The 8,420-nt window shown below is 45.7% G+C and overlaps 1 pseudogene; it reads right to left on the bottom strand.

Annotated features, from left to right (window-relative positions):
• Nucleotides 1–5,021: 5,021 nt before the first annotated feature.
• On the bottom strand, nt 5,022–6,262 carry LOC130028181 (WD repeat domain phosphoinositide-interacting protein 2-like; annotated as a pseudogene).
• Nucleotides 6,263–8,420: the final 2,158 nt, after the last annotated feature.

The raw sequence follows: 8,420 nt of genomic DNA, 5'->3' as shown, positions 1-8,420 counted from the left end.
GACCTTTGTTTGCCCAAGAATTGCTAATGGGCAAGTGGTGCCAGAAAAATCTTGGATTCCTTTAGTCAGAGACCTCCTATATTTTCAAGTTCAAGATCTTACCTTTTAGCTTATGGGCCCTGCCTCCCTTATTAAAAGGACATAAATTCCTGGGGGCGGACAGATTGAAACAGGTAACATGCTTCTCTTACACACAGCTGACCTGGAACTCTATGTGGTCCCCCAGTACTACCAGGAGTGATTCCTAACAGCAGAGACAGATATAACAACTCCTGAGCACTGCTTGGGTATGTCTTCAACTAAATTTTTTTTTTAATTTTTAAAGCACATAACTTAAATTTCTGCTTCTACCATTACACTGTCCTCCAGCTGGTACTGGGGGTTCCATAGTAATTACATCTGGCCTAAGGTTAATCCAGGATTATCCCCCCATCTTAAGACATTTAGTTTAGTGACTGGATATGTGGGTCAGGTGAGAAGCATGTGCTAGGTCCTTGGAATAATAACAGACACTGAATTGGACTCCTGAATTCAATTAGAGTGTGATCTCCACAGCAATGTTTTTTAAATGATCTTTTGTTTTAATATAACTGCAAACTCTCTAAGAAAGTTCTCTTAAACAAAAGAGAGATAGTATAGCAGATAGGGCACTAGCCTTGTACACAGACAATCCAGATTCAATCCTCATATGGTCCCCCGAGTAAGAGCCCCTCCAGGACTAATTCCTGAGCCCCGCTGTTGTGTTCCAAAAACAAACCAAAAAAGAAAATTGTCTTATTTCTAGTTTTCTAAGCCATTTTCTTATTTTCCAGTAATAGGTGGTATATAAGCTTTATCCACATAATGCCAAATTTCTTAAACTAGGGTAATAACCCCATGAAGGTTTGTTTCAGTAAATATGGGAAGTCATGGAAAAATCTGGCAACAGCAAAAGGTTTCTGAATGCACAACCACGAAAAATTAATTAAAAATCAACCATGTAAAGGAGTCCATGCATGTTTCTTGCAGCACTTACCCATGCAGCAATTTTGGGGCAAGAAGGGACCCTGAGAGGAAGAAGATGAAGAAGCATAGAAATAAGGAAACCCAAACTATGTATTACTCAACTGTGTCCGCTTACTAAGTAGAGGTACAAGTGGAAAAATACTGGGACAGAGGCATTAGGTGTGATAGTGAAGAGCTTTGCCAGGGATGTAGCTGAGTAGTAGAGCACAAACCTTATAAATGTGAGTTCCTGAACTCCATCCTCAACATCAGAGAAGGGAGCTGGGGTATGAATGAATGCAGGAGGACCTAAAGTCTGTGCGAGATGATTTAATTTTTTGAAGGAGATGGACCAATATTTGATTCAGGAGTAAAAAGAGTCAGAGAATTTTGCTGTTTTATGAGAAAGCAACCCGAATATGTTTACACTCTTGAGAAACCAGTAAAGAAAATGTAAGCTTGAGGCTGGAAAGACAGTACTGTGTAAGTTACAGAAGACCCCATTCAAACTCCATCATTGTGAGTGGTTCCTTAAGCACCAACAGAAGTGACCCATGAGCACAGCCTCAGGAGTAAGCCCTGAGTACCATCAGGTGTGACTCCAAAACAAAAGCAAACCTGAAAAAGGATAGAACATAGAAGGGTGCAGAGAATAGGTGCAGAGCAATCAACAGGGCATGGCTACAGCACAATTTATTGATCTCAGAAGTTTTCAGTTAAGGGTCTGGAGCGATAGTACAGTGGGTAGGGCATTTGCCTTGCATGCAGCCGACCCAGGTTTGATTCCCAGCATCCCATATGGTCCCCTGATCAGCCCACCAGGAGTAATTTCTAAGTGCACGAGCCAGGAATAACCCCTGTGCATCGCCAGGTGTGATCCAAGAAGAAGAAGAAAAAAGAAGTTTTCCATTAATATTCCAAATTAATGAATGGCTGTGTTGAAGAAACAGTTAAACATCAAGTAGAGTCCCAAATAACTTCTGGATTCCAGTCCTAAGTCTCTGGGATTATAATGTCTTCAGAAACAAATAATCACAAGGGCTGGAAAGATAGTACAGGAGCAAGGTATTTATCCTGCACTCCCACAGCCCAGTTTGACTCCCCAGAATCATATGGTTCCCCAAGCAGTGCCAAAAGTTCATTCCTGAGCACAGGGACAGAAATTAAGCACGTCCAGGAATGGCTCAACTCTTCCCCACTCGGCAAAAAATAAAAATAAAAAACCTACCACGTTTGTTGCAGCATTATTCATAATTATTCATATTCAGTGTGGAAACAACCTAAATGGCAATTGATAGATGAATGAAAAATTATCGCTTTGTCTTCAAATTAAAACCTTTTAGTCTTAAAAATGAAAATTCTACTCAAGGGCCCCAAAATGCTATTCAGGAGACATCTGCACTCCTATGTTCATTGCAACACTATTTATAATAGTCAAACATTGGAAACAATTCAAATACCCAAATACAAACCACTGTCACTGTCACTGTCCTCCCGTTGTTCATTAATTTGCTCGAGCAGGCCCAGAAACGTCTCCATTTTGAGACTTGTTGTTACTGTGTTTGGCATATTGAATACGTCATGGGTAGCTTGCCACCGTGCAGGCTAGATAGATACTCTCAGTAGCTTGCTGGGCTCTCCAAGAGGGGTGGTGGCAGAATCAAACCAGGCTCGGCCGTGCAAGCTGCACACGCAAGACAAATGCCCTACTGCTGAGCTATCGCTCCAGCCCTTTCTGGCTGGAGCCCTAAATTTCTTTAAATAAATGGAAATTTTGCCAGATCAGACAACAGAGATAAGAGACTGGGCAAGTCACAAGACATAAACTGTGATTCTACTTATGAGATAATTAAAACAGCCTTTGCTCATGAAAGCAAAGAATAGAATTATGGTTGCCTTGTGCTATAGGACAAGAATCAAGAATGACAATTTTGTCATTCAAAATTAATAATCTCTGGAGATCTACTATACAACATTGTGCCTCTAGTTGAACCCACTGACAATACTGCTTTATATTGCACAAACCTGGGAAAATCTGTTACGAGAATTATGTTAAGTTTTCTTACCACAGACAGGGGTAAAAAAAAAAAATGCATTGCCATTTTATGTTGAAGTGCCAGGGACTGAAGTCATGTATGTGCTCTACCATTACGCTACTTTCCTGCCACAATATATGTCACAATATATTCGTTCATCATATTTTACTAAGCATTCTGTTACAATTCATTTTTGTTGTTGTTCTTTGCTTCTTGGGCGACATCTGGCAGTGCTTACAGGCTCAGTGCTCAGAGGTTGTCCCCAGCAGGGCTCAGGGCACCATGCAGTGCACATACAGTGCAGGGATCAAACCCTGGCCTCCAGCATACAAATCATGCATTCTGCCCATTGAGCAATCTCTTTGAACCTAAAAACAATATTTTCTAAAGACTTAATAATTTAAAAATGAAAAAACTTTTCCACTAGTATTTTTTTTCCCCCCCAATGTAGAGAGTATCATACAGGAGACATCCATCCTTGGTCCAGGAAGCACTTTCCTTTGCTCTGATAATTCTAGGTTTATCAAAAGGTAAAATCTTTAATAATCGTAAGGAAAAAATTATAAAAAATTCCCCTTTTCCCTATATCCATATAGAAAACAAAATGAGAAACACCAAACATTCCACAGAGCAATAATTCCCCCAAATAATCCAATTTGAAAATAACTAAATAATAATGGGAAATATGACTAAGGATATCATCGATATAAAAATAATTTTAAAGAGCTTCCCTTTCTTCTTTTTTTTTAATGTTGGAATACTGCTATTTATTCAACCACTGATTAGCTGATTGAATTGGGCATGAACTCCACCTTTTTTTTTCATAATTTTATTTATTTAAGAGCTTCCCCTTTTTATATCCTATAAAATAAAATTTGAGAAACACACCAACATTTCCATGGAGCAGTAACTTCTAATAGCCAGTCTGAAAAAAAATTTAATAAAATACAACGGGGAATATGACTAAGGCCACCATCACCTCCTCAAGGGCTAGAAAAGTCCCCCCCATCCTTGACAAGTGGAGGGAGGTGAGGGCTGGTGCTCTTTGACCTTCAGAGGAAGTGTGGGGGGGGGACAAGATGACACCTCCAATGACTCTACTTCAGCATTCTCCCTGCTATAAATTCTCAGAAACAAATGCCAGACTTTTATTGAAGGTGATCAAATAAGACCAGCCCGCAATTCTCAGTGTCAGTCTCTGCAGCCAGCTATGGCATGCAGATTATTGAGCAGAGAACAATGAAGGGCCCTTAAATTAAAGAGAAGCCATTGTCCCTTCCCAAACAGAAGAAACTACCACTCCCTAATCCTTTATCCTTCCCCCTATTCAAAATGATCACCACTTCCTAAATTGGGGTTCCCCCCCACCCTACCTACAAGGAAGCGGATTACTGCTCCCTAAACAAACCCTCTAAGTGGAGACTCCCTCTCCTTAGTACCCTGGCCCTTCACCCCATCATTGTAGATGGAAATTTCTAACACTGTGCTTCCCTCCGTTATAAACAGTTTTAGGCTGTTTGGTGACGCATCCATCCCTAGAAGTACCCAGAGCGCTGATTTTCCCAGGTGCAGAGACTTTGAAAGTCGCTTCTCCCTCCTCTGCAGGCTAGCAGATAAATAAATGCACGGCCAGGAGTCTTCTCAACCCTAAGCAATTTATTTTATTCTTTGTAAGTCACTTTTATTTGTATCATATCATGAAAACTGCTCATGGGGAGGGGGAGGAGGGACGAAAAAGAAGAAAAAGCCAAAATTCATACAGGATTGAAGATCACTAAATTCAAACAAGAGATTTCTCAATGGTAAGAAATCTGACCAGTCTGCTATCCAGTACTGCAACGGATCAAAGTTTTCTAAAAGTCTACCAAAGTCCAGTGCCAAATTCCAGTTCTCTGCTTCGGGGAGCAAAGTTCATAGGTAAAGGTCAGGGGAAAAAAATCACCCAGGCCATTAATAGTGTCCCCCCAATCCCAGGAGGCCCCCCACTTCGCTCAGCTGCCCTTACAAAGCCAAGTGAATACCTTTGGTGACAGCTGTGTGGTAGGTCTAAGTCACTGTGGGACAATCAGGCGGAACCGGGCCCCAAGATCTCACTGGTTATCTCCACACTGACCATCCAGCTTGTGCTGTTTCACCAGGGTGCATTCGCCTCCTTCCTGGGGGTCCAGGTTGTAAATGTATAAATACCCGTCGGAAGAAGCCACCAGTAACCGGGGCATCTTTTGGATGGTGGCCACCGAGCAGACAGTTTTACGGCCGCCACAGGGCAGGCGGACGGTGGCAAAGGCCCTCCCCTGGGTGAAGACTTCGGTCACCTGGGAGGGCAAGTAGAGGCTGGACGCCAGGAGGGCTTTCCCGAAGTAGCCGAGCCAGGTGGTGGGCTCCTCCTGGAGCTTCTCCTCCTCGGTCAGGAGTTTGAAGACGTGCACCGTCTCGGTGTTGCTGCACGCCGACAGGAACGTGCCGTCCACGCTGAAGGCCAGCGAGTAGATGCTGACGCACCGCTTGAGGCCTCTCCGGAACTCGTGCAGTTTCTGCCCCTCGGGGACGGAAAACACCCTGATGACCGTCCCCTTTTCGGAGGCGGTGGCCAGCTTGGTGCCGCTGGGGTCGAAGGCCAGCGCGGCCAGGGGGCTGTCGTGCGCCAGGATGGTGCTGGAGGCCTGCAGGTGCGTGGTATCGAAGACCTGGACGTTGCCAAAGCTGGCACTGCCCAGGTAGGCCAGGGAACTGCTGCTCGCCGACAGCGCGCACACGCCCGCCGGGTTGGGGGGCGTCTCCTTGATCACGTGCAGTAACTTCAGGTCGCGCAGGTTGTAGAGGAAGAGGCATTCTTCCAGGCACACGAGCAGCCGCTGCTGATTGGCCTTCACGGCCACGATGTTGTTCGAGAAGTGGAAGCAGCAGAACTCGAGGTTGCGCTTGATGTGGCAGATGCTGAGCTTCCGCGGCGCCTTGAGGCTCACCAGGGCCACGACGCTCCTCAGGCCCGAGAAGAGCGTCTCGACGATGCACACGTCTTGGAGGTCGGGGCACTCGTGGAACACTTCCAGCTCGTCCACGGAGGACAGGGAGAAGATGGAATAGCCCGACGTCCTGCCCGCCACCAGGGACCACTTAGCCGCAGGCGACTGGGGCTCCTCCGATCTCTTCTCCGCAGCGGCGGCGGCCGCATCCCAGTGGAAGTTGGCGTAGAGCAGCTGGCCGGGGGGCCCGGCCTCTCCTGGGACCCCCAGGTTCATGGTGGCCATGGGGTGGCAGGCAGCCGGGGGTGGGCAAGTCGAACGACGGCTGGGGCCGCCAGGGCCCGCGGGTGGGCGCTCGGGGGGTTCTGCTGCGGCCTGGATCTTCCTCCGGTCCGGATGCTCAGGCCCCAGTGCTCCGGCCTGCTCTCTCTGGCTCAACCGCCACCCCAGGGCCCTGCTGCTCGGCTTTATAGCCTGGCAGGCCGGGGCCCTGCGCGCCTGCGCCGCCCCGCCCCCTTGACGCAGCCAGTTAAGCCGATTTTTAGAGCACAGTTGAGAATAGTGCGTCTGGGGGTGGGGGTGGGGGTTTAATTTTAAATGGAAAGGGGATTTTTTTTTTTTTTGGCTTTTGAGGTCACACCCAGTGACACTCAGGGATTACCCCTAGGTCTGCACTTAGGAATCCAATCCTGGCGGTGATGGGAGGCTTGGGGGGGTGGGGGACCATTCGGGATGCTGAAAATAGAACCCGGGTGCGCCTCGTGCTGAGCTTTACCACCCCCACCCCCACCCCCAGACGCACGCTCCTGCTGTTGCTCTGGCCCCCGGGATTTTTAATGACTTGTGAAAAGGAGTAGAAAAAAAAAAAATACGCATTCTTATTTATTTATTTATTTCAGTTTGGGTCAGACCTGACGATGTTCTGGGGTTACTCCTGGCTCTGCACTCAGGAATCACTCCTGGCAGTCCTTGGCGGACCATATGGGATGCTGGGAATTGAACCTAGGTTAGCCGTGCAAGGCAAATGCCCTACCCGCTGTGCTATCGTTCCAGCCCCTGTATTCTTAGCTTTTAAGTATTGGTAGCATAGCTCCAAGTAGATTCATACTATATGAGTTTCATGTGCTCACTTTTCAACAATAAGGGATTAGACCCTGCAATCTACTTACTCCAGTGTTTTGAAAAAGAAACGTATTTCTCTTTGGGATCATTTCTGGCTTGGCTTCAGGGACAGTATGGGGTACCAGGGATCCAACCCAGGTCAGCCACATGCAAGGCAAGAGCCCTAGCTGCTGCACAATCACTGTGGTTCTCATATTCATCTTTTCATAAGTGTAGACATGCAGACCTGTGTGCACTGCCACATTATTTTTTTGCAGTAGTCAAGATAAGAAAATAGCTCATGTGCTTTGGTAGTCGAACAAGTAAAGATACACACACACACACACACACACACACACACATATATATACACATATGTTTGTATGTGTATGTATATACATACACATACGCACAGATATATCTGTCACTGTCACTGTCCCCCCATTGTTCATCGATTTGCTCGAGAGGGCACCAGTAACGTCTCACAATTGTGAGACTTGTTGTTACTGCTTTTGGCATATTGAATACGTCAGGTGTAGCTTGCCAGGCTTTACCATGCGGGTGAGATACTCTGGGTAGCTTGCCTGGCTCTCTGAGAGGGACAGAGGAATTGAACCTGGGTCGGCCGCATGCAAGGCAGACACTCTACCCGCTGTGCAATTGTTCCAACCCACACACATATATAATATAAACATTACCCATCCACACACACAAAAACAAAAAGAATGAAAATGCCATCTGAGACAGTCTGGAGACAGTATGGACACACTTCGAAGATAAAGTATTAAAATAAACAAGTTGGACAAAGAAACAAAGGAGTGGCTGTTGATAGAGGGGATAAATTTTAAAAAGATAAGACAGCTGATTCAGAAACAGGAGGAGAGGGAGGTCCAACTCTGGAGAACATGGTTTGTTAGACTAGAGAAAGTCCCAAACCAAAGAACATCCAAATTACAATGTAGGTTTTTTTTTTATGTTGTTGTGAGGTTTTTTGTTTGTTTGTTTGTTTGTTTTCCTTTTGGGGGTCACACCCAAGGATTCTCAGGGATTACTCCTGGCTCTGCACTCAGGAATTACTCCTAGCGGGTTTTCAGAGAATCTACGGGATGCTGGGGATTGAATTTGGGTCGGCCACATGCAAGGCATATGCCCAACCAATTGTACTATTATTCTGGCTCCTAAATTACAATCTTTTAAAAGTTACAATAGGTACCGCATGCTATCAATGTTAATGCTAATGGGAAATTCCTGAAAGGAGGAGTCTCAAGTTTGCTTTTTTGCTTTTTTGCTTTTTTCCACTACTGACAATCTAACCAAGAATCTGGTACAGAAC

The sequence above is a fragment of the Sorex fumeus genome, unplaced genomic scaffold, assembly GCF_029834395.1.
Source record: "Sorex fumeus unplaced genomic scaffold, SorFum_2.1 ptg000039l, whole genome shotgun sequence".
Lineage (NCBI taxonomy): Eukaryota > Metazoa > Chordata > Mammalia > Eulipotyphla > Soricidae > Sorex > Sorex fumeus.
This window is presented reverse-complemented; position numbering and strand designations above follow the sequence as displayed.